At 48.5% G+C, this 24,101-nt stretch overlaps 1 protein-coding gene across 12 annotated transcripts in view; it reads left to right on the top strand.

Annotated features, from left to right (window-relative positions):
• Positions 1–24,101, top strand: part of LOC146867209 (uncharacterized) — a 297,713-nt gene that overhangs the window by 239,873 nt on the left and 33,739 nt on the right. For 9 of the 12 annotated variants that reach the window (XR_014961099.1, XR_014961098.1, XR_014961105.1 and 6 more), the window contains one exon: positions 6,904–7,133. The exons of the other annotated variants lie outside the window; for them this stretch is intronic. The gene's annotated coding sequence lies outside the window, so the exon portion shown is untranslated. The remainder of the gene's footprint in view (positions 1–6,903; positions 7,134–24,101) is intronic. 12 annotated transcript variants of the gene reach the window in all.

The raw sequence follows: 24,101 nt of genomic DNA on the forward strand, positions 1-24,101 counted from the left end.
ATATACCTGATTGGCATATCTGTATCACCATGAAGTCCCTCGTAAAGTGCACTGTGTGTGCCAGGGCTGGTGATGACAGATGCTACTAGTGGGTCTGCAGCGCTGATTGCGCCACCCACCTGTGTAGCTCTAAAACAGTGTCTCAGGCCTGCCACCGCAGGCCTGCCTGCAGTCCCCGGACTGCCATGTCCTCCTGGCCAGTGTCCACACTGACCGGGCCTAACCCTTCCCTTTTTATACACGTCAGTCATCCCTATGGAAGGCCCAAGGTACCCCCCTGGGCAGGGTGCAGTGTATGTAAAAGGTAGAGCATGTACTAGTGCAGGTAACATGTTCTGGTAGTGAACAACGGCCATTTTGTGTGTTCACTGCTGCAAGGTTATCTTGCTCCATAGGCTACCATGGGGGAGGCTGGTGCCAATGGCTATCCGCCTACCTTCTCATAGGAACAAGATAAGACATGAGTGTTTGATATCCCTGAGCTCAGCATTTAATAACACATCTTTTAGGAGAGGTTGTTTTTAAATCCTGAGTTGGAGAATAGTACTTTTTAGAGAGTAGCTGTTCTCTTGTCTGACCCTTCTGTGTGCCTGGGCGTGCTTGTGGATTGACTGTCTGGCTTGAGAGTGACAGGGGCTGGGGATCCCCCAGGAGGTTGGCTGAGTCAGCCCTCTGCTGAATGGCGACATCTGCAAGGAGAGTGGAGGGAGGAGATAGCACCTGGGAGTGAATAGGGTTGTGCCTGCCTGCCACGCTGCTGGCTCCACCTCCTGCTGGGCGGCTGACGACTCTGCCCCTCACTCTGAAAAGAATGTAGAAGCCAGGAAAACAAAGTGCTCCAGCAACACCCAGAACTGGATCAGACCGGGCTCAGGACCCACTTGCACAAAGACTTCAAAGACTTTTAGGGGTATAAGTACAAGACCCCTGACAACAGATTTTTAGATTCTACCATCAAGAGGAACCTCTGCTGAAAGACGGACCGCTGAAGAACTAAAGGAAGATTGCCTTGCTGTGTGCTCTAAGGGCTGACCTGTTACTGCTGTACAACTGAAGCTGAGGAGGAGAAGGGGTCTTGCTGTGTGCTGACCCTACCCACTTGACCAAACAAGACTTTGCTGTGTGCTGTGTCTTAAACCGAATCTCCAAGGGCCTGAGAAGAGCTGGCCTCCTGTTTCGCAACCCAGGGATAGAAAGGTTGCCAAGAACTCAAGACTCTGCTGTGTCCCCCCTGCGCTGCTGTGTGCTGCAGGGACCGGGGACTGTTCTACCAAGCTTCTCAACATCTGCCTGTGAAGTGGGCTTGCTGCTCTCTGTCTTGCTGGAGAGTGCCGCACTGACCCGGGCCTGTCCCCGGTTGCCGCATCAAGAAGACCGACGTGCTCATCAGCACGTGCCTTGCCGCGACCCGGAGGCCTGAAGCAGATCGAGAGTCGTACTTCCCTGCTCTACGAAGCCGCACTGTGAGTGGCTGACTCCGGTGACGTCGACATCGTCACTGGGGGCTCGTCGAGGGAGTTGTGGAAACCTTGCGCCGAACAGCCAGAGGAGCGCTTTTACAACGAGCGCAGCGACACCGCCGGAGCAACGTAGCTGCCTAAACATCAAGAGCCTATAAACTGATTCATTCTCAGTGAGTATCGAATCACGCAAGAGACTAGAGACTATCGTCTTACCGATCCCGACCAACCAAGAAAGCGAATATAGTGGAAACCTGTGATACTTGATTTCAACTGCGGAAACTAGATAAAGATATATTATTTTTGATATAACTCACCTGTGTGGTCTAAGTTTGTGGTGTGCGGAGGGGGGATCATTGTGGTGTCTACGTGCAAATACCTTACACATTGCCTTGGGGATAAGCCTGTCTGCTCGAGCCAAGCTACCTAGAGGGTGAGCAGGGGTTATCTACCGTGTGTGTCCCTGTACCCTGACTAGAAGCAAGGGTCCCTATTTGGTCTAAGGTGTATACCTCTGCCAACTAGAGACCCCCGGATCTAACATGTCCCCTCTCATTACCTACACAAGTGCCTGGGACAAGGGTATCATCAAACAGGAGTAGGCAGTAAAGGGCGGGACCCCAGGCCGGCATGCAGATGTGGTAGGCACAGTGTGGAGTTCTCAGGGAACTAAGGCCTGCAGCAATAGATAAGCCCCCAGGGCCGAGGCCATTGCGGGCTGTTGCCACCCACCTGAATCAGAGTTGCATTGCAAAGCAAGTCATATGGAAGGCTGAGTGCCCAGTGTCATCCTCTCCCCACAGCAGGGGCTCAGGCCTGGGATGTCGCTCTATCCGCCGGCAAGCTCTTTTCAGGCCACTGCAATGTCAAGGGCAGCGGGAGCCCACGGGTCAGCTTTTGACACTTATCAGGATCAGTAGGCCGGGAGGAGTCTGAAAGCCCCAGGCCTCTTACGGGCAGTCCTGCACTCGATTCACCATTTGGGTAGGACTGCTGCCACCCCGCAAAGAGCGGGCACCACACCCCTGAGTGAGTCCATGGCAGCACCAGTTTTTGTTCCTGGCCAGAGAAGTCGGGCAAGAGGACCCGGCTCCTAAGCCATCAGGGCCACCGGCAGGGCTGGAAAGGCTCTGTCGTCAATCACTGAAGGCACCAGAGCGGATATTCAGAGAGAGAGGAGTTAAGCTGCATCATGTCCCCAGCAACATTTAGGTGGTTATGGTGCGGATGGCAACGGATATTTGGTGATTCCCAGTCACCTCTCTGGAGTCTTACAGAGTTCTGTCTAACATCTTAGGCAACTGGCCATGCTCCCTTCTTGGGCCATCACTCTTTGACGTACTTCTTTACGCTTTCTAGCTCTTCATCACCAGACAAATCAATAGTCCACTCATCCTCAGTAAATGAATTATCTTGAAACACATCAATCATTGCTATCAGGCACTCTTCATGGCAACGAGGCTGTGGCTAAGCGTAAGGGAAAGTCACGGATCTCTAGTGGAGGGCGAGTACCCATGTCTGATTTATGGCAGGGAGGGGGCACATCGGGAGCGAGGTGAAAGAGAGGAGGCACACTGACATGGGGTGGGGAGGGAGGGGGGAGGGCCGGTATGGGCCGGAAGCTCATTCTCCCGGTTGTTGGCTGGTAACTTTATGTGTACTAAACATTCTTTGGCCGTGGAGGAAGCGGGTTTGTACTGTGCTGTTGCTATGAAAACAATAAAAAATGTTTCAACAAAAAAAATCAGGCACTCTTCATGCCCCTCCCAGTTAAAGGATTGCTCTTTACCAGTAACCGGGCAACGTGATAAATAATTAGCTCTAGTGTTTTTACCACCCAAAATGTACTCAATGTGGAAATTATATGGCAGGAGTATGGAACTCTACCTGGCTAATCTGGGGGCGTGATCTTTGATTACTGTGCCTCCAAGCATCAGGAGCTCCCTGTCTTGTCTGGTATGTCGGCACCCTCAGAGGTCTCTGCTTGCTCACTAAGGGGGTGATTCATCGTAACGTGAATTACCCACCGCCATATCACGATGGCGGTGGGTATCGCGGTGGCGGAAAGTCAGTTCGCCGCTTTTCTGCCGGTCGGCAATCGTTATGAATGCCGGCCGGGTGGAGCTGGGGCTCATATATGGTGGCGGTGCCTAGCAGGCACTGCCATCCATATTATGATGTTTGGATTTTAAGGCTGGTGGGGACTTGCTTTGGGGGCCCGTTGCGGACCCCCGGGGGTGTGGGGGGTGCACATGGGGGGTTCCTATGGTACCCCCTACATGTCCATGCACAAGGTGGCAGGCACCGTGCAGTGCCTGCCATGTTGTGCATGGACATGCACAACATGGCATTTTACCATTTCGGCGGGTGCTGCAGCCAGCAGCACCCGCCGCAATGGTAAAATGCCAGATGCGACTGCCGCTTTGGTGGTCGCATCATGATCAGGGGTGCGGGACCGCCGCATGGCAGGGGGCAGTCCAGTTTCCGCTGCGATGGCGGGTGACTCAGGTCCACCCGCCATCCTAATAGGCCCCTAAGTTGTTTTGTTTTTTCCTTTTCTTGCCACTGCCAATGTTTGTTTCTTTTCATTGTATTTGTTAGTGTCAGTGCTTGTTTTGACAATGCTTGTTGTTTTGGGTGCTTGCAACAGTGTCACATTATTGGACAGGTGCTGTTGCTAAGCACCTGGCATGCTTATGGGCGTGGCTAGCCTCATGTGCTAATTACCTGACAAGCTTACGGCAGTTCGGGCTGGACTGTTCCCATGAGGTGCAGGGTCAAGACTGATTTGCATATGGCCATTTCTGAACTGGGGTGGCGTAGTGGGCAAAAAAACGATGGATTTAACCCAGATCTCTTGACTGGGGGAGAATGTCTGCATTGTCAGCATTCCGTCCATCATTTGTTTGTTGTAACGCTTTTCGCCCTTAGTGGGATGGGTATTCCCAGACGTGGGACCCGTGCTCACTACGCCACTGGAGTCAAGCTATCCTGGCTGATGACGGCTGATAGCCAGAAACCGGTCCTAGGATGCTTGATTCCGGTCCAGGGAAGACATGGCTTGGCAGTTCGGGCTGGACTGTTCCCATGAGGTGCAGGGTCAAGACTGATTTGCATATGGCCATTTCTGAACTGGGGTGGCGTAGTGGGCAAAAAAACGATGGATTTAACCCAGATCTCTTGACTGGGGGAGAATGTCTGCATTGTCAGCATTCCGTCCATCATTTGTTTGTTGTAACGCTTTTCGCCCTTAGTGGGATGGGTATTCCCAGACGTGGGACCCGTGCTCACTACGCCACTGGAGTCAAGCTATCCTGGCTGATGACGGCTGATAGCCAGAAACCGGTCCTAGGATGCTTGATTCCGGTCCAGGGAAGACATGGCTTGGCAGTTCGGGCTGGACTGTTCCCATGAGGTGCAGGGTCAAGACTGATTTGCATATGGCCATTTCTGAACTGGGGTGGCGTAGTGGGCAAAAAAACGATGGATTTAACCCAGATCTCTTGACTGGGGGAGAATGTCTGCATTGTCAGCATTCCGTCCATCATTTGTTTGTTGTAACGCTTTTCGCCCTTAGTGGGATGGGTATTCCCAGACGTGGGACCCGTGCTCACTACGCCACTGGAGTCAAGCTATCCTGGCTGATGACGGCTGATAGCCAGAAACCGGTCCTAGGATGCTTGATTCCGGTCCAGGGAAGACATGGCTTGGCAGTTCGGGCTGGACTGTTCCCATGAGGTGCAGGGTCAAGACTGATTTGCATATGGCCATTTCTGAACTGGGGTGGCGTAGTGGGCAAAAAAACGATGGATTTAACCCAGATCTCTTGACTGGGGGAGAATGTCTGCATTGTCAGCATTCCGTCCATCATTTGTTTGTTGTAACGCTTTTCGCCCTTAGTGGGATGGGTATTCCCAGACGTGGGACCCGTGCTCACTACGCCACTGGAGTCAAGCTATCCTGGCTGATGACGGTTGATAGCCAGAAACCGGTCCTAGGATGCTTGATTCCGGTCCAGGGAAGACATGGCTTGGCAGTTCGGGCTGGACTGTTCCCATGAGGTGCAGGGTCAAGACTGATTTGCATATGGCCATTTCTGAACTGGGGTGGCGTAGTGGGCAAAAAAACGATGGATTTAACCCAGATCTCTTGACTGGGGGAGAATGTCTGCATTGTCAGCATTCCGTCCATCATTTGTTTGTTGTAACGCTTTTCGCCCTTAGTGGGATGGGTATTCCCAGACGTGGGACCCGTGCTCACTACGCCACTGGAGTCAAGCTATCCTGGCTGATGACGGCTGATAGCCAGAAACTGGTCCTAGGATGCTTGATTCCGGTCCAGGGAAGACATGGCTTGGCAGTTCGGGCTGGACTGTTCCCATGAGGTGCAGGGTCAAGACTGATTTGCATATGGCCATTTCTGAACTGGGGTGGTGTAGTGGGCAAAAAAACTATGGATTTAACCCAGATCTCTTGACTGGGGGAGAATGTCTGCATTGTCAGCATTCCGTCCATCATTAGTTTGTTGTAAAGCTTACGGGCGTGGCTGGCCTCATGTGGTTAACTGCCACCGAATTGGCTATAAAAGCCTTAGCCTTGCAGCTGTCGGTGCTTGGCTTAAGCTCCTGGTTCCCGTTTTGGCTGGAAACTGCTTCTGTCACTGCTTCAGGATTTCCTCCTTCACCGTCAGACAGAAGTGCTCACTGGTCTGGGACTGCAGCAAGCATCGGAAAGCTAAGTGCAGCGTGCTTTAAGGCTGCGTTTGAATGTGAAAGGCTGTGTGACTTTGACACTTTCTTTTCGCATTGGAAGGCTCATCCATCATATTTGCCATGTGAATTGCACATCTGGTATTTGGCACAAGTGACTTTTGATTCGAGACTATGACATTTACGTATCTGTTTCGCGCTTAGCGCTTGGGGCCATTTTATGTTTGAATCCATTTTATATTTGTTTTACGCTTAGCACTTGTGGTCATTTTATGTATGAACTCGTAACCGATTTCTGAGAGTTTTGTTTCCACACTATTTGCATAGAACTTTGCTATTAAGATGAATATTGTGAAATTTATGCCGCATAGAAGCATCCTGTTATCCCTCTGATTACTATATTGTATGGACACTGCCCTATGTTCCTAGATGTGACTATTTGTTTATGGTTGCTTTGTGCAAAGGACACAACGTGTCCAGTTGCTATTTATTTACCTGGTTGTAGATTACACATAATCATAGCCAGTGACTCCTTTTGGCAGCATTGTTCTTAGAGAAGTATTATTTGGATTTTATTCTCTTGCAACCTACAGACAAGGGCTAAGAGAGTATCTCAGCTACTCTTAAGAACCAGGTGATTAACATGACATGGTTATAATGACTGTTCTGTGTTGAGTGCGCCTGGGTGGTCAGAAGTGTCTCTGTACTTATCTGTTGCATTCCTTATTTTATTAGAGAAATGTAAATCCTCAAGACAGCGACCCTACTCTGCAAATAGATCGCATCGAAGATGCCTGGCTGAACCAGGCTGTGTGGAGTAGCAGTGTTCTCTCTCTTGTTCACGTCCCATACCCCTTCCCTTTTGGGACATCTGCCGGGATTCCTGTAGCGAGATCAGTAGAGCAGAGCGGTGTCTAGGAGGAGAGAGGAAAGTTCATTGCTCCTGCAGACAACCTGAACTTCAGGTGAGTGGCTGCGCCACAGCCTTACACCAAGTATGTTCACCAATTGCTTGTAATCCATTTTTAGAGTCAATTTCCTCCCCCATGTGGAACATTTGAAACATTCAACTGCCCAGCAACACGCCAACAGTTCTTTTTCAATGACCAAAAATATTTTTTCATTGTCTTTCAAAGATCTTGATGAGAAACCCACCGTCATCTTATCTGAACCTTCTATTTTTTGAGCAAGTGTGGCACCCAGTCTATCATTACTTGTGTCCACAGTAATAATACTTTCCCTCGTGAGATCAAATGGTGCCAATGCCTCAGCAGATACTATGTCATCTTTTAGTGACACAAACTCATCTCAACATATTTTACTCCAAATAAACACATTTCTTTTCTTTTTGAGAAGCTTCCTCAAATTTACAGTTTTTTCCCCAAAAAAATTTGAGAACCGAGCACAGAACTCACATAATCCTAAAAAGGATGCAACCTGTTCTTTGCTTTTTGGCTTAGAGGTTTTTGTAATGGCTTCCACCAAATATGGTCTAGGTTCTACTCCTTTTTCTGAGATGACATGGCCTAAGTATTCTAGTCTATATTTCACAAACTTAAATTTTTTCACAATTATTCCAAACTTTCCTAACCTCTTCAATACCACATGCATGAGTTCATCATGACTCTGACGGTCTTCCTCTATAACCAGGATATCATCCTGGAACGTCATAACTCCTTTGACTCCATGAAGTACATTTTCCAACACTCGTTGGAAAACTGAAGCAACAAATTCCAATCCTTCTGAATTGAATGGTGCGTGCCAGTGATATAAAAGCTGTTGGATGTTTAGAGAACCCATCTAGTTCAACTTGATGATAAGCAGACATCAAGTTGGTTAAACGAAACACTTTGGCGCCTGCAAACGCAGTGATAATATGATCTATGTGAGGAAGCAGATGAGAATTTGCCCATATCGTCTTGTTTAGGCTCCTCAGATCAACACAAACCCTTAATTTACCATTTTTCTTCCTCGCAATCACTGAAGGGTACAAACATAAAGATGAATCAAAAGATTCAATAACCCCATCTGCACACAATTTCCTGAGTACCTCTGCCAGATCACCTTGAATATAAAAAGGGCATGTCTCTTAAGTTGTGTTTGACAGGGGTGACTGTGAATTTGTGTTTGAACCCCTTGATCCTCCCTAATTTGTCACTGATTGCCGCGTTATACATTTCTGTCCAATTGTTGTTTGGATCCTGCTCATTGGGAACTTACTCAATGGGTACTTGCCCTCCATCTGTGACCGATGATACTTGAACCTTCTTTCCCTGCCTTAGTCATGCCAAATAAATGATGATGGTACCATCCTTATATGTTCAAGCCTTTTTTTGATACATAAACATTTCCAAAGATCAATTTGGCTTTAAATTCATATGGCAATCAAAATATCTCGCCAGATCAATCTTTCTTCCGTCATATGTTACTGTGTTTCTGTCTGTGGGAGCAATTTCTTATCACCCCACGTTTGATTAAATAATCTATCAGTGATCATTGTCATTCTTGCTCTTGAATTAACCAAAAGGTTCAATACCTTCCCATCAACTACAATATTTTCATATGGGTCTATAAAGTTGGATTCACCACCCTGAACAACCAGTACCACATCCCTTACTGACTATGTTGTTCTTTTGAACTATCTTTGGTCACTCTGCCAGGCACCGCATTCATGTTATCCTTTGCTGATTGACAGACTTTAGCAAGTGTCCTACCTTCCCACATGTTATACACGTTACATTCTTGGCAGGACAAATATGACCATAAGACACATGATTAGGATATTCACACCTGAACACAGATGTTCTTTTGATAAAAGAAATCCATCCTTAACTTCTTTCTTTTTAACATCCTTTTTATTCTCCTGCTTTTGTTTTGAACTCCAATTCTTTTTTGCAATAGCAACTCCATTGTGCTCCTTTCATGTCAATTCTAAATATGACTTCTGAGATAATTCTATGATTTTTACGATATCTAGGGTTTCTGTAAGTGTCGGATTCTTCAGAGTCAATACTGTTCTTGGACCATCTTGTCCTAACAATGTACCATTATCTGATCTCAGATGAGCTGAGAAGTGAAATTCTCAAACACATAATCTACTGCAAGCATACGCAAAACTGCCACATAGTAATCAATTGATTCGCCTTGATGTTGTTCCCTAGTAAAGAACTTATGTCTGTACACTATCAAGCTAGGTTGTACATGAAATTGCTTTTCTAATTTTCTCACAGCTAACTGATATTTGTCAATGTCTTCTTTGTGCTCAACTAATTCATATGGTGATGAATGTTTGAAAATAGATTGTCTCTCAAAGCCTACCTTATGTTCCTTAAATATCTTTTCCTCTTCAGACAATTTCTGTTGCCTCCAATCACACTAAAATACTTAGGTGCCGATTACGATCCGGTAAAAACCGGGTACGAACCGTCGGTCGGAGCGTTTTCTCCGTCCGACTCGTACCCGGTTGTATAACTTTACAAACATGGAATTACGATTCGCACGGAAACACCATTTCCGTACGATTCGTAAAAAACACCGACCGACGAAAATATACATATGAATGTGATCCGGGAATGCTGCGACGTGACGTCGGGACGCTTTCAGGCAGCGTTTCACGACCCAGGAAGTACGATTCGAACCGACAGCAGTCCGGACGGCAATATTTTCACGGCACCCAAAAAGTGCCGGAAAAGCGAAGTACGGCGCGAAACGACCAGAGTAGGTGGCCGGTATGCGCCGTACCCCCCTAGCCCCCGTATGTATGCGCCGACCCCCCCCAGCCCCCGTACGTTCGAGTCGGCCCCCCCAGCCCCCATACGTTTGAGTCGACCCCCCCCAGCCCCCGTACGTTCGAGTCGACCCCCCCCAGCCCCCGTACGTTCGAGTCGTACCCCCACCCGTGTATGTACACCCGTGTACGTGTCGAACCACCCGTGTACGTGTCGAACCCCCCGGGGGGCCGGGGGGGGTCGACTCGAACATAGGAGGTCTTGGGGGAGTGTTGGGTGCGTATGCGGGCACATGTCTCCATGGTTGCCATGGGAGTTCGGTGCGGACGGTGTTTTTTCCATACGGTTGTAACATCGGACGCACGGGCTGGATCGTAATTCCGCAGTCGGACTTCACTTTTCACATTTGTACGGTAAATCGTCCGGGGATGTGTCGGACACAGTTTCCGACCCGAGGACGTGTGGGGAAAAATTCCCAATGCGATTCGTATGGACTTTTTCCCATGCGAATCGTAATTGGCAGTTTGTACGGCACTTGTACGATTCGTACGGTAAAAAGACCGGATACGAGTCGTACGGGGAATTTTTTTACCGGATCGTAATCGGCACCTTAATAAATGCTTTGTACCAATTTCTCCATGGAATGGGTGGGTCACTCTGTGTGGAGACATTGAGAATGTGCATAAACAGTCTGCATAATGGTATCATGACAAATACATTTGGATAAAACCTTACTGCGGCAATTACATATGAATAAATCACTTACAGCAACAATTAATCATTGCATTGAATAAAACAGATTCAACACTTTTAACTATGTGTATGTATCACCAGCTATGTAATTATTGCTCTGGGTGCGTAACAATGGTTACAACCTTAATGTGCATATCATTAGACATAAGTCATAAGTCACAACTTTCAGTAGGAATGTACTAAATGACCTTTTGCATTCTGCCTCGCAGATGCTCAAATGGAGACTAAACGCTGAGGATTTAGTGTGTGATTCACACTACATAAATGCAGGTTAGATGCTCAGGCCGTTAGTGTATGCGCATTACAAGCCATACATGCAGATTAAACACTGTCTTTAGTTATGTTCTGTGTGTGCATGTCACAAATGAGCGCTAAACTTTGTAACAACCGTAACCTTTGAGGATGCGCATGAGAACAGTGTTTCTGTTCCTTTGATTTAGTTTCATGTGTACGTATCAAATACATGAAATGGCGGAAGAAAATCCTTAAACATGACTCCATTCTTGAGGCATGCCATTTATATGTGTGCGTGTCACGGTTGTCTGTTCAGGCTGCTCCCTAAATCAAATTGGCCTCCAACATATAAGATCAACAAAGTCTGCATCCACACACAGTGTCACGTGTGATGTATCTCATCTCACCAAGAGACTGAAGTGCAAGAATGACGCGCCCACCTGCTGGGGTTCTCTTGAGCGCACTGACCATGCAGGATTCCAATGGGGCCACACAACAAAGGAAACTGCACATTGTCAAGAGAACTCACTGATCCTTTGATGGTATATGCAGCTGCTCGCAAGGGTATTCCAGCCCCGGGGGTTCACAGGCTCTCGTGTTAGAGTTCAAGTAATCACGGGTTCTTGCTCTGAAGAAATTGTTCATACAGACGTTTTTCACTCTCAAAGCGCTTTACGTCTAGGTTAATTTCGCCGCTCCTGGCCTGATCAGCTGATCTTCTGCTCCAAAACAGCTGGTCTTCCGCTCTGCATCAATGAAGCTCTACAACTCTGTCTCCTGGCATAGTCAGCAGGACACTGCTCAGTACACACATAGATTCTTGACTGTGGCCAACTCGTCACCAACATTGTTGTTGTGTAAACATCCAAAACACTACAAGATGTTAATTGTAAGAGAGTAGATTTATTGGTCACAGTCTCCAGCAGCCTCAGGCATCAACTGCCACAGGTAGAATCTTTACTCATCAGTTCGTCACTCTTCATTCCACATTCCTAAGCACCAGAACCTGAAATGTGGAATGCAGTATGAAGAGCACATCATCACACCGTCCAATTGGGTTAAAGCACTCCTCATAATACAACCTTCTCTCAGTGTCCTTCAAACTTACACTCTCTGTAACAGGATAAAATGCACGTACCAAGCTGTACTCTGCAGGTGTCGTCTGAATGTGTTTTTCTGTAAAGCATTCTATGATTATTACAACAAAATGTAAACATTTCTTAACATGAGAAAGAAGGCAAAAGAAAATTGCATTCCATAATTTGGACTTCAGCTCACCTAGAAATAAAAATATTTCACATGTCACAAAGCAAGATGGCAAACTACAGTAATCATTTTAAAATTCAGGCTTACATTAGCGTTGGTAAATCGAAACATAAATTAACATAATGCTTTTCTACAAATAACATTTGCATGTTTATGTGTTGATATCATGCTAAGGCAAAACATTTAAAAGTAAAAACTTCTCCAATCAAAGTACGAGAAACTCTTCTACACGTTTCTAGTAGATTTCCAAACATACAGATCTCGCATTCTATACCAGTTACAATGGTACTTACTTCACATAGCATTTAAGCACGATGTAGACATTTATGAGCTGCTACATTGTCATAATCCTATTCTTTTCTGGATTAAAAAACCCTTGACAAACATTGCAACATCATATTTTCCAATAAGTTTCTTGTTGAATATAAGACACCTCTTGTGAACCACTCTTTTGGCTGAGCCAAGAGATGTATGTCATTCACAGGAGCGGCATCTCAATTAAACTGCTTGGGACCCCATGCCCGTCATCGTGTGAAACTTTATTGCAGCAATGTTAACTTCCTGATAGGTATCTCTCAGTTCTTTTTAGGAACAGATCACCTGTATGGAAAACCACCTTTGCAGACCTGTTTCTGAGTTTGTGGCTTACATTTTCAAGCACTTGCAAGCATCTTTTGGTCCATGGCAATTTAATTATCTAAATAGATGGCTCAATCTTATTTCCAATATGCACGCTTTAAACCTAAAAAATAAATCTAGGACTCTGTCCAGGGTCGAACTGGCCTAAAGGGTAATATGCCAGTGCCAGAATGCCTGTTTTGTTGACTGGCTGTTTGTGGACCTGTTTTATGGTCTGGTGGATTTGTAAGGTCTTGGCTCTTAAACAGCGCGCATGCCCTCTCTCAAAATGAGGCGATACCAAAGGGGATGATGGACGGAGCGTTAGAGCAAATCAAACACTCACCCCCAGTCAACTAATCTTGGTTTAATCCATCATCATTCTTTAGCTCACTCCCCCACCCCAGTTCAGACATGGCCATATGCAAATCAGTCTGACTCTGTGCCTCATGGGAACAGTCTAGCCCGAACTGCCAAGCCATGTCTTCCCTGGACCGGAAACAAGCATCCTGGGACCGGTTTCGGGTTCATAACTTCTCAAAATGAGACCTGTTGTATATACTTTGTGGGCTTCAGCCCGCTCATAGGCTTCTGATTTGCTGGCTCCATCATCACTCCATTATCCATTCTCCCCATTTGTCCAAGGCATGAATACGCCAATGCTCTTCCAGGGTCTCTCCCTCACTGAGTGCAGCGACCAATTGATGCTAAACATATGCAGTGGCCATTTTAAGGCATTATTTTGGCACTACTTTTTTATATCTTTAAGACCGGTTTTCATTTGCACTACTGTTTTTACTCGCACCATTCCTTGTTTCCTGCTCGTGCCGGCATATACTGCTTTCCTCAGCTTACCATGCAGGTTCAAGTCAAGTCCTAAGGAATCCAAGCGGTGGCTCCAGAGTTAAGTTCACTATCTTAATCGCCGCAGCAGTTGAATTTGGTAGCCAGGCTGTTCTTTTACTTTTTAAGGATACACAATTATGCAACTCGACCCTGCATCCATTGGGCACTCCAGTCCGTGTTATTAAACAAAAGCCCATGCTGTGAGGGTGGAATGCGTGCTCTGGCAGCTAGCTCCAAGCCAAACTAATAAACACCCCCTTAGGTCCAGCATGGTTTTCTGATGAAGGCACAGTTTCGGAGAGCTTTCAGCACCGCATGTCCCAAATTACACTAAACATTAAACAAGCGCATCACAGTGCAGACTGAAAAGACTGAGCAAACACATCGGCAAAGGACTGCCATCAAGTACGCACTAAATCACAAGAAAAAAACGCCAAATAAAGAAATGTTGACAGTATTGATCCGGCCCACCCAATGCCCTACAAAATACACATGTCTGTATGTTATTTACATATGGAAAACTTCAACTATCATTGTAAAAGCATTGTAGCACAAAACAACAAGCGAAGAAACTGGAAGACGGATATTAATGATGGTTGATTGCAGAGCGGTGCACCTTGAACCCCACAGGAGTATACAATGTCTGTCTCACTTGCTCTGTGCAATATGCTTTGTACTAATTTAGGTTTGGTCTCTTGCCTAAAACCTTAGTGCCCACAAGTTGGCACCACGTCTGCAATCTTTTTGTGTTTAGGTTTGGCTGCAACGAGTCCAGCAGAGGGAGCCTCTTATATGCTACTTCATTATGTGCTCCTCTGACTAATTTGTCTGTAGCCTGGAAATCATGCCAATGTAAATGATGGCAAAACGGAGAAGCCTAGCACAGCCCTGAGGCATTAATTATATTATACAGTATTGCAATATACATTGGGGTTGATGTCACAAACAGGAAAACAGGGGCATATGCTGTACATTTATAATCACAGCAGGGGGACTGATAACATTGTGCACAGCAATTTACTGCTGCACTGATGGGAATAATGGCTGCCATCTGCATATGGTGCCCTACCTATTTTTTTCTTTCTTTTTAGTTCTCGGCTCTAGACAGCGCGCATGCTCTGTCTCAAAAAGAGATCTGTTGTTTGGCATTTCATCTCCCAGGATGTTGTCTAAAGTAGACTTAAATGAGCTTTTTTATCCTTTGTCCCATATGGCACTGGTTGTCAAGCTCATGGCAGACATGGCTCTACTGAGTAAGAGGTGCCAAGAAGTCGGCATCTAACACCTCCTCAGGCTGAGAATCCTTCAGGACAGGCTTAATGTCTGTAACATGGGTGCGAAAATTTGGTTTCAACTCTTAATTGGTGTACACACTACTCTACTCTTCGTGCTGTTTCACATTTCAGTACCTGTTCCTTGATGAAAGCACAGCTTTTTGGTAGCGTGTGGACATTTTAATCGAGCTGCATTCATAATTTTAGGTTTTTCACTTGCTCACACAAGTCCTCAAATCATAACTTGTGTTATTTATAAAAAGTAGAGTATGACATTGTAAAACCTTTGTTACTACGTGGTGAATTCATTTTCTTAAATGTTTGGTTGTTTAGCTGGAATCTTGTCCATAATATTTTTTCAATTTTTATGGCGTCTGGCCATAGGCTGCTTAACTTTAGTTTTCTTTTGAGGCTAATGCTTCCGACCCATGATATACTGCGGTAGTGAGGAGCTTCCTTCTCCGGCATTCATAGGTCAACACACTAGCTGCCATCAGGGCCCTGATTAACTTTCACATAGTGCCACAGAGAGGACTGCAAATATTACCAGGCAAACATGCACACATTAGACCCAGGCACCCCCTCAAATGTAATAACACATATTTGAATACAGGCACACATGAACCTCACAAACATATGGCTAAAAGCCAATTCACATTGACAAATATCTCAGAGCGTGGCCATTGCGAGCACCTATTGGGTTTGCCAATGCTCGTTTTTTCCCTTTGGTTGTTTCCCTGATATTACCACACACATTACCTGCAGCAACCATAAATGGGTAGTCTCCCATACCTTGCAAAACACCTATACAGCGTGTCTTTACTCATTCACAACTGCCTCGATTGGCAGAATATGGACTAATGTTTTAGCAATCTGATTTACTAATGGGCGCCATTTTTATTTTAGTACCAAGGCCTATTTTCTGTCCCAGTTGACCCTGACTCTGCCCTTCAGACTTGGAACACTGTTGTTTAATTTCTGCACTTAACCAACCCCTCGTTTTTCCATATTCTCCGTGTACATTGCCAATGATTAAATGTACGGAGAAAACAAGATCCTGGATTAAGCTTAATTTGAGGGAAAGGGAAGGGGTTTTGATGCCATGCTTAGTAGTCCTTTGATAACCATTATGCCAAATTCTATGTATTTTTTTCCACAGGGTGAGTGGTTTAAGAATGTTCATAATGGAGCGGCGGGGCTTAGACGCCAACGGAGATGGCTGCTCCGCTGTGAGCTCTGTAACAGCGCAGGGGACTTTCGCTTTGTGTCGCGGCGGGAACCCGCCGTTGACTTCCAAATGTAATGCAACGCCCTGTGAAGCTGCCTGCATCTGTTTTTCGGCATTGGTTGCTACCTCGCGGTGAGAAAAGAGCTGTTTCTGGGCATTTCGTTCACATGGCATTTTCCTTAGGGACTGCAGCCGCCATTTTGTTTTTCATAGCGATAATGTCTCTCTTCTTCAGTCATGATCCTTAATGAGTTTCCAACCAAGTAAGCCATGAAGACGTCATTGTTGGGTTTCCTGCTTACATTTAGGTGCCGATTCCGATCCTGTAAAACCCGGGTACGAATGGTCGGACGGAGCGTTTTTGCCGTCCGAATGGTACCTGGGAAAAACACCTTACAAACTCGCAAGTACGATTTGCACAGAAATACCATTACCGCCCGAGTCGGAAAAAACACCGATCGGCAAAATTTGTACATACGAATCACTGTCAGGACGGCGCACATGCGACGTCCGGACGGAGTCAGGCAGCGTTTCACGGACCAGCAAGTACGATTCGTGCCGCCGTCACTCCGCACGCTGCAGGTTTTACGGGAGCCAAAAACTGCCGGGAAAGTGAGGACGCCGCGAACAAGGAGCCCCGGCACGCCAGGGACAGCGATGGACCCCAACCTACGCGTCGTCCCGGCCCTCATAGCCTACCACCTCGTATACAGAAACCGACGCAGACACCGCAGAAGGTCAGAACAACCCCCAGGGGCAAAGGTCGGGGTGTGTGTGTGTGCAAGGGCCAGGAATCATAACCCACACCCCACAAATAACTACAACAGCATGCACAGCAATTGCCACCATGGACTGGTCACTTCGGGGGGTGTGTCCACCAATCCCACGTCCCGCCACAATGGAAGTGGACGTGGACGCGTACCCGTCACCACCACAATGGTGGTACGGCACATACCAGGCCCACCCCTACGTCACACCAACTACGCCGGTACGGCCGCACCCACGTCCCAAAGGCATGTGTACGGGCCGCACCCCCAAAGTTGGGGTGCCCTAGGGGCACGGGCCCCACCCAGGCCATCAGCGCGTGGTTACGGCACATACCACGCCCACCCCTACGTCACACCAACTACGCCGGTACGGCCGCACCCACGTCTCAAAGGCATGGGTACGGGCCGGACCCCCAAAGTTGGGGTGCCCTAGGGGCACGGGCCCCACCCAGGCCATCAGCGCGTGGTTACGGCACATACCACGCCCACCCCTACGTCACACCAACTACACCGGTACGGCCACACCCACGTCCCAAAGCCATGTGTACGGGCCGCACCCCAAAGTTGGGGTGCCCTAGGGGCACGGGCCCCACCCAGGCCATCAGCGCGTGGTTACGGCACATACTATGCCCACCCCTACGTCACACCAACTACGCCGGTACGGCCGCACCCACGTCCCAAAGGCATGTGTACGGGCCGCACCCCCAAAGTTGGGGTGCCCTAGGGGCACGGGCCCCACCCAGGCCATCAGCGCGTGGTTACGGCACATACCAGGCCCACCCCTACGTCACACCAACTACGCCGGTATGGCCGCACCCACGTCTCAAAGGCATGGGTACGGGTCGCACCCCCAAAGTTGGGGTGCCCTAGGGGCACGGGCCCCACCCAGGCCATCAGCGCGTGGTTACGGCACATACCACGACAGTGGACAGATACATAGGGGTGTGTGCCTAACACTCCCAGCAGTGCCCAGACATGTGAGGGGTGTGTGCCATCACTCCCAGCAGTGCCCAGACATATGAGGGGTGGGTGCCATCACTCCCAGCAGTGCCCAGACTTATGAGGGGTGGGTGCCGAGGACCCCCAGCAGTGGACAGAGACATGGGGGGGCCAACATCATTATCAGATGACCACAGCTCCATGGGTGAATGTACGTATCCCTAACTCAGGACAATGACGATAGTGCCATAACAACACATCACTGACAGCAGTGTCCCACTCCCAGGAGGATGGTCGGCCTACCCCCACTGCATGACACACCACATGTGGGTGTGAGGACAAATTACACATGCATACCCACCCCTGGCGGAGGCAGCACAATACACACACTGAGATTTTGCCACAAGACTGCACCCTCATGTCAAACACCACTAAACAATGCGAGCCAAAGGGAACACACACTGTCACGCACAGTCCACAAATGAGAGGAATGCACAGGTGCCGGGGCAGCCAACAAGTAGTTGCCCCCCATGGAAGTGAAAGGGTGGAGTACACACAGATACAATGCCCACAATTGTCAGGCAGGTGCCCAAATACCCTGCAGAACACGCAACACATGTGTGTGAGGCAGGGAGTACACACATGCTAAGTGCGGAAAACGGAAAATGTCCACATGAAGTCATGTCAATATATGCCATACACAAGTACAGTGACCAGCAAGGATGCCACAAACGATGCAGGTGGAGACATTGCAGAGCATGCATGGCCAAAGTCGAAGGGATGTGTCACACACCGAGGCAATGTTGACACAGCTCAGCACAACAATTGGGAAACACCATGCAGGGAAGATGACAGGTGCCACAGAGGAAGGAACACACCTTGGGACAATGTCACCATGCTGTAAGAGCCAACATGACCTACGAATATATGCAGACACCATGTGACGGCATGCAGATACCAGGGTCCACCCCATGAGCAGGACACAACAACATTTACCAGACACCCAACACATCATCACCACCCCAACCCAGGGAGCAGCAGCACCAGCAGAATAGAAATAGTGTGCAAACGAGAAAATAACAACCACATTCAGCATCTCGAAGGAAAGTAGCCACAGTACACCATTCCACAAGCCCATAGGCCACACCAGATGCGAAGCACCGGGGGGGGACACGTAGGGACGCGTCTCCCCAGGCTCGCCTGCACAGTACACTGTACCATATTATCCACAGAAGTAGGGGTATCATGTGGGGGGAAGAACCAGGCACCGCAGGGACAGGAGGGGCACGGGTAGGTGTCGTGGCTGCAGGGACGGACGACCCCACCACAGGGGGTGGGGTGCCTGGCACGAAGGAGACATGTTTGGCATACCACAAACTCCCCTCAGAACCCAGAACCCCACATCCGACTAGCTAAGTGTCCCATTCGATATCCGAGGTTGGGCCCGGCAGTCCCAATGTATAGACAAGCCAGAACAACATCCCCATGAATGGTGTGAATCAGACATAGCTGTGCGTCATGATTCACAGATCAGTCCACAACAGAATAGACACAGACAAGGTAAAGTTTAATGAGTACATTCAATGAACCTCGCGTCCTAAGATGCAGGACTGTGGCCAACATAAGCAGACAAATGGTTAAGGCCAGAAACATCAGCATTGTTGCAATATCATAGACATTGAAAGGAGCAATCATAAGAAACTGACAGTGGAAACAGCAACCTTCCTGTCGGCAGTAAACTAATAGTAGTATCATTCGACATTCGACTAATAGCAGGTCCCTAAGCTAGAAGGGGGAACCCCCCACCGCACAGATCAGCTCAGTGGTATCACATCACAGGATCATCTAGTCCCATCTCCTGCAAAAGTCCTCCATCCATTAGGGGCGCTAATTCGAGAACGCAGAGTTCAAGTTTGATAGAACGGAACCAAGGGCATGAACTGGAAGTCCATAGAAGGGAAGCGAAAAAGTCAGAAAAGAAATGTCAAACCTGAACGATGTTGCAGGGAAATCAACCATGTAAAAGGGGAGGAAAATATCACATCGACGGATGCACCATGAAATGAGCAGGGCTAAAGTTAATCCATCAAGGCATAGGCACTATAAGTTGCAACAGCTTCCAAGAGGAAATCATCTGCACGTTCCGAAAAATTGTCTGCCATCCAGTTCAGCAGGGGGAAAGAACACACGTGTTCCTCAACAATCGGGCCATCCAGCACAACTTGTGGACAACAGATGGGGACATCAAGATAACTCCTGGTTAAGAACTCATTTGCTGCTGTTCGGATGTCCCAATTCCCCAGGACTCCATGTGCAGCAGCACAGGCCATGACACTGACGCCAGAACAGTCCAACTCATGAGCCACTAAGGGGCACATCAGTCCATCCAAATCCGGGTCAGGAGGCACCGAGTTACACAGGCACAGATCCAGAGCCCATTCGAATGGACAGTCTAGGCAATGAAAGACAGGTTGCACGCAGGGAAAGAAGGGAAACCGGAAGGACAATCCATAGGCACTGCTTAAGGTCGCCAGCGGCAAAGTGCCGTATAATTCAAGCATCATGTTCCGAAGATGGAGCAGCCGATGCATGCTGTCTTGTAACGCAAGAGGTGAAGCCACAGCGTAGTACGCTGATCTATTATGGCACCCCAGCTACGAGGGCGAGAAGCAAAGGGACACCTCCGAAGACGGTAGACAAAATCGAATGATGAAATGCGGGGAGCACACCAAACAGAGTTTGAAAGGAGGTCACGAGGCCGGAGACCACAATGTAAAAAAAAACAGCCAGGCCACCTGTTGACGAGGCATGAAAGATAGTCTGAATCCGAGTCCCAAATATGTAGTGGGAGATCAGTGTTAAAAAGCCTCTTGCACCTCTGTGGGCGTGTGATCTTCGTGAAGGCCAAATGTTTCTCGGGAAGAAGTCAACACGACTTGTGTTTGAGACAATGGAGCCCTTATACTGCTCATCTTGTTGTACTCCGCTTTCAAGGTTGCAATGGGAGGCCAGATGGATACATCCAGCCGGACATGCGGGGGTGGGAAAAGTCCAAAATGACAGAAAACCACTCGTAGTGATACAGTCACGATCTCAGGAATTGCCGGAAGCATCCCACAGCAAGCTTCTGCATTGAATAGCACATAATTGCCGTTAGCAAGCAGCGCACAAGATGGGGTCATGACTGGCACACGAATCCACTTCAGTATACAAGCTACATCATGAGCGTGCATGTAACAAGCACCATGCACTTGAATGTGCCTACACACCACAGAATGATCCGGAGTGGAAGTGCACCCTTCACCCCTTAAATACACCTCCTTGCCGTCTCTCACGCACCTGTTGTCGCCTAGCACGGACACAAGGGACCCGAGCAACTGGGGGGGCGGTGATGAGAATGGAGGGTGCGGCGAGGGATGGAGTGCTGCCTTGAGCACTGGGGGCAGCCTCCGCCCCCTCTGGGGGCTCAGCCTCGGACCGGTCAGCGTCATAGTCAGTGTTGGGACTGGACAGGTCCTCCGCCTGACTCCCCTCGGCCTCCGTGCCACATGCTGCGCCAGACTCCCCAGCACTGGTGGCCCCGGTGCTGGCTACCTCCCCCACGTCCGTGCCAGTGTCTCCCTCTGTTTCCCCCGACGATGCTGTGGCCAAGGTGAAGAGACAGTAAATGACCAGACACCTGTATGCACATGACACATGAGTCCAATCTACATAGGACACAGCGCATGGCATTAACGCCAACATGAGTGACATCTACAAAACTACAAACATAAGTAGGCCCTGCACCACGCAGTTGGTTTACCCACCATGCCACTGGGAAACAATGGGGAGCATGACACAACAAAATGTACTTGTCCTAAATCAATACAGAGGAGCTACTCACTGGGGACAGTCGAGCACTGCATCACTGGCATGGCACGGTCACCTACACCCGCAACTGTCCACCGATGCCAGGGACACGGTTAATGACACCTCAAATGTTACTACCGGCGTTGCACGTTGTGACTATGTCATGAGAGTGTCATGTGATCCCATGAGCTAGCTGTATGAGTTCTGTGACATGCATCTGCATTTGCTGCATCCAACATGTGTGTGCGTGTCGATGGGCATGGCACACTATTACGCACACCAGGCCACATGTGGAATCAGACGTAACGGGTGTATGTGTGCATCGCACATGCACTTGCGAGACAAGGACTATTTTGCGTAGTCTCAATGTATGTGTCATCATACCTGACATGTCCCCCTTCCTGCCAAGGTGTGTGGACTGTCCTGTTTCAAGGACATGCGACCTGTGCCTCTAGTGTCCCGCAACCGGTCTGTGTGATAATACATCCTTCTTATGCACATATGTGGATGTCTGTCACTCCTGTTATGCGTCAGCCTCTTCACTTACACTGGCCCACAGCTAGTTCCATGTCATGTCATGTTGACCTTGCGCACCCACGTGTGTAGCTGACTGTTGTTAGGGGTGTTACCTGGCTGGCATACGTGTCCTGGATGCATTGCACAGCACAGACTCTGTATGTAGCATATGTGTATTAGCTGTTGAACATGTGCTCAGTTCATTGACAGTGGTGTATTGCTGTACTCTTCGTTATTCCTTCCAAATTTCTGCAGGGCACCGCCTCTCCCCCGACCAATGCCAGACTTGGCTGCCATGAGGGAACGTGACTGTATACGCCGCTACCGCTTCACCTAACCGTTGATTGACGACTTGACCACAAGGCTCGCGCCACACCTCCAACCGCTACACAGGTATCCTACTGCACTGACACCCAAGATGAAGGTGATGGCAGCCCTACATTTCTTTGCCACCGGTACGTTTCAATTGACTATAGCTGATGTAGGTGGCATGTCCCAGACCATGTTCAGCCGTGTCCTGCATGATGTGTTAGAGGCCATGTTGGTACACCTTGATTAATTCATTGCCTTTCCAACTCGTGAGCAGTTGACAGGTGTCAAGGGTGAGTTCTATGCCCTGGGAGGGATGCCCCATGTCATTGGGGCCATTGATGGGACACATGTGGCTTTGGTGCCACCACACGCACAGGAGGTAGCCTTCCGTAACCGCAAGCATTACCACTCCATCAATGCCCTTGTGGTATGTCTTGCCAACATGATGATATCCCATGTCTGTTCACGTTTTCCAGGATCAGCACACGATGCCTACATCATGAGGCGTAGCAGGGTGCCTGAAATGATGCTGCAGCTGCGCAACAAACGTGCATGTCTTGTTGGTGGGTATGATCTGTTAGTCCTGTATTTAGCCGTTTCTTCATGTCTTACTGCTTCTTCTGACCCACTTCTGTCCATGATGTTTCCATGTAGGGGACGCTGGCTATCCCAACATGCCATGGCTGATGACGCCTCTCCGCAACCCCAGAACAGCCGCAGAACACCGGTACAACGACACCCATGGGCAGACGAGGCGCGTGATTGAGAGGACGTTTGGACTCCTGAAGAGCAGATTCAGGTGCCTCCACAAGACCGGCGGCGCCCTCCCATATGCCCCGGTGAAGGTCTGCAAAATCTTCCTTGTGTGCTGCATGCTGCACAACATGGCAGTGGAGAAGGCCGTGCCACTCATCCTGGATCCTGATGAGCAAGATCATCCACCCGTGGAGGATGAAGGGCTTGGGCACGGGGCAAGTGAGGATGAGGATGAGGACATCCGGAGTCAGCTGATCCGCAACTTCTTCTCATAATGGTGAGTTCCGGTGTCTGAGTGTGCACGCCTAGTGCCTTGTGTGGCATGTGTGTGTGTCGAGCTGACTGTGTGCCAAGTGACTTGGAGGTGTGTTCTGATGTGTCATACAAGTGCAAATGTCATTCCCCATATTTGTGCAGGAACACAAAAATCATTATTCCCATGGTGACAACATCAATCCTGTAGGGTGCATGTACATGTGTGCGGATTACTAGCTCCTCACTGACTTGTTGTGTGTCTGTCCTCCCCAGGTTCCTGCGGCTGTCATCTGCTCATGTCATCATTGCACTCCTGCTATTCCTCATGATTTTTCCAACGTGTGCTGGATCAGAGTTACATGCACAGAGATGGTGAGAAGTCTTTTTTGGTAAGGAGTGCAGCAAGGCCTTTTGTGGGTGGGACGAGTTTGTGATATGTGGGTACTGCTCCTGTGCATGTTGTGTTACCAAGCATACATGTCGACTCACCATGGGCCACGTGACGTGTTGCATGGCTCCCCTTAATTGATAGTCAACCTTCCTGACAGTCATCTGTCATGGATTGTGGATTCTGATGAAGGCATCAATGTGT

Source organism: Triturus cristatus, chromosome 1_2 (genome assembly GCF_964204655.1).
Source record: "Triturus cristatus chromosome 1_2, aTriCri1.1, whole genome shotgun sequence".
Lineage (NCBI taxonomy): Eukaryota > Metazoa > Chordata > Amphibia > Caudata > Salamandridae > Triturus > Triturus cristatus.